This window comes from Panthera onca, chromosome B4 (genome assembly GCF_046562875.1).
Source record: "Panthera onca isolate mPanOnc1 chromosome B4, mPanOnc1 haplotype 2, whole genome shotgun sequence".
In the NCBI taxonomy this organism is placed as follows: Eukaryota; Metazoa; Chordata; class Mammalia; order Carnivora; family Felidae; genus Panthera; species Panthera onca.
In genome coordinates, this window is record NC_138345.1 from 5,698,722 (window position 1) to 5,701,829 (window position 3,108).

The 3,108-nt window shown below is 39.7% G+C and overlaps 1 pseudogene; it reads right to left on the bottom strand.

Annotated features, from left to right (window-relative positions):
- Window positions 1-2,186: 2,186 nt before the first annotated feature.
- On the bottom strand, window positions 2,187-2,640 carry LOC132660401 (small ribosomal subunit protein uS17 pseudogene; annotated as a pseudogene).
- Window positions 2,641-3,108: the final 468 nt, after the last annotated feature.

Consider the following 3,108-nt stretch of genomic DNA (forward strand, 5'->3'; position numbering starts at 1 on the left):
CATTCTACACTTAAGTTTACCAATGCTTACATTTTAATGAAAATGTTACTTGAAAGGTTTATTTGTACGCAGTGTAGTTTTAGGAGGTAAGCTTAAGGCACTTTGTACATGCGTCTACAAAAAAAAGGTTACATACATATTTCTTTTAATGAAAGAAGATGTTACTTCAGAGAAGGTTTATACACAGTATTGTTTCCATGAGTTAAGCACAGGGCTATTCTAATATGCTTCTACAAATACTTTCAAAAATACTTCTATGTTAATGATAGAAAATGCTACTTGTGAAAACGCTTAAATGCAGGGTAGTTTCAATTAGTTAAGCATATGGCTATTCCCTTATATGTTATTCCCTTATTTTTATATGTTATTCCCTTATTTTGTAAACTTACGTTTACAAACACTTGTGTCTTAATGAAAGAAGATATTACTTGAAGGAAGCTTCATAAACAGTGTAGCTCCAATCAGTTAAGCATACGGCGATTCCCATAGACAGTAAACCTTGGATTGTGAGTAACTTGTTCTGCAAATGTTCTGCAAGATAAGCGAATGTTCCTAATACATTTTAACTTGATAAATGAGTGACGTCGTGCAATATGAGTAGTTTGTGATGCTGAATGTCACATGATCACAACTGAGCCAATGGTTCTCTCTCTCTCTCTCTCTCTCTCTCGTTGCGGGATTGTAGGTGATGATGGTCTCCCATGCTCAGATGCTGGATCTCAGGCCGCACTGTTTGGCAGGAATCAGTGATATTTCAGAACGCTGGAAAGTGCCTACAACTGGCAATAGTGTATTTTTTGTCACTTCAAAGCACCTATGGATGGTCCTTTGCTTTTCCACCCAAGAATGAGTTTAGGAATGCTTTGCCTCATCCTAGGTCAGGCTGCCTGCAGATATAGACCCTTTCCTCTGTTGCCTTATTACCAGTTACATTAAATACAGTATATGACACAGTCACAGTATATGTACTGCAGTCAACATCCCTGCGAGCGTGTACGATGGCCCTCCTGTGGAAAGCGGTTGAAAGAACGGCGGTAAGAAGGAGACGATGACTGCGGAAGTTAAGAAGGAAATCAGTGAGATGTATAAACGAGGTATGCACCGAAATTGCAAAATTTTATAAGAAGTTTACACCTGCATCTCGTCTGCAGAGGAGGAGGAGGAGAAAAAAGTGGAGGAATCCCTCACTTCAAATGAGATTAGGGAGATGTGTAAAATGTGGGAAACAGTGCAAAGTTTTGTAGAAAAGCACCACCTGAATAAGGCTGTAACAGTGCAAGCAATGAATCTGTTTAATGACAACGCAATGTCCGTTTCTGCGAAATCGTCAAAAGCAGGTGAAAGCAAGTGTCACTGGATAGGTTCCTTGTTAAACTTGCAGGAAAAGAAAAAGAGTCCATTGAGCCAATAGATAGCAGTGATCCTGTTAGTGAAAGTCGTCCTACACAACAGCCCTCCTCTCTCTTGCCACCCTCACACTAGCCACAAAGGGTTTTAAAGGTAAGTGTAGGTCAATTTATTCATTTTTCTTTATATTTTGTATTTTCTTTATTGTTTTGTATTATATCACAGAATTTTAATCCTTTTTATATGGATATCTTTGGGTTGTGGAATGAATCTTTTAAAGTTCCCATGATTTGTTATGGAGAAATTCGCTTTGATACACAAGTGCTTTGGATTACAAGCATGTCTCTGGAACGAATTATGCTCACAACCCGAGGTTTTACTGTACTTCAACACATCAGTTTTTTTTTAAGTTTTTATTTTAATTCCAGCAGTTAGCATACAGCATAATGTTGGTTGCAGGTGTACAATATAGGGATTCAACACTTGCGTACATCACCCAGTGCCTCCTTCATCCCCCATCACCTAGTCCCCCCGTCTCCCCACCCTCCCCTTGGGTAACCAGCAGCATGTTCTCTGTAGTTATGAGCCTGTTTCTTGCCTTATCTCAATCTCTCTCTCTCTCTCTCTCTCTCTCTCTCTCTCTTTCCCTCTTTGCTCTTTTGTTTCTTAAATTCCACATATGAGTGAACTATGGTGTTTGGTTTTCTCTGACTGACTTATTTTGCTTAGCATAATACTCTCTAGGTCTGTCCATGTCATTGCAAATAGCAGGGTTCCATTTTTTGTTTGACTGGGAAAATAACTTTGTTTTCTTCTGGGGTGTGGACAGATGACTAGTCTCAGAACTTCTGGAATTGCCTCTTGGTGCCAGTGACCTTTGTGACTTTGAGCCTGTTGCAGTGCACAGCCTTTTTCAAGAGCCAACACCCACTGTGACAGTGTTGCCAGTCTGGACATCCCCAAAGCAGACAGGTGCACGGACATGTTCTTGTGGCATTTCTCAAAGCAGTTGTACTTTTGGATGCAGTGGAAGTAGTCTCAGCAGATGACAGTGGTTCTCTGTGTCTTCATCTTGGACACCACACCAGGCAGAATCTGCCCTTGGATGGACACATCACCAGTAAAGGGACATTTCTTGTCAGTGGGCTCCTTGGGCTTCTTGAAGCCTAGAGCAATGTTTCTGCAGTATCATAGCAGCTTCTTTTTGCCAGTTTCTCTAAGCAGGACCCTCTCTTGACTTTGAAAGTTGGTTGTCTGTTTTAGATGGGCATGGTGAGTCTAAAAGTCTGACATCTTCCCGGCCACCTGAAAAAAGGACAAGATTTTATTCTTTCTTCTAGCTGAGTAATATTTCATAGTTTATATATATATATACATACATATATATATATGTATGTATATATATACCACGTCTTCTTTATCCATTCATTGTCAATGGATACTTGGGCTATGTCTGTAATTGCGCTTGTAGATAATGCTGCTGTAAACATCAGGGTGCAGGTATACCTTTGAATTAGTATTTTTTGGGTAAATACCTAGTAGTGTGATTGCTGGATTGTATTGTAGTTCAATTTTTAACTTTCGGAAGAATCTCCATATTGTTTTCCAGAGTGGCTGTACAATTTGCATTTCCACCAAGAGTGCAAGAGGGTTCCCCTTACTCCATATCCTTACCAACACCTGTTGTTTCTTGTATTGTTGAGTTTTGCAATTCTGATAGGTGTGAGGTGATATCTCTTTGTACTTTTGATTTGTATTTCC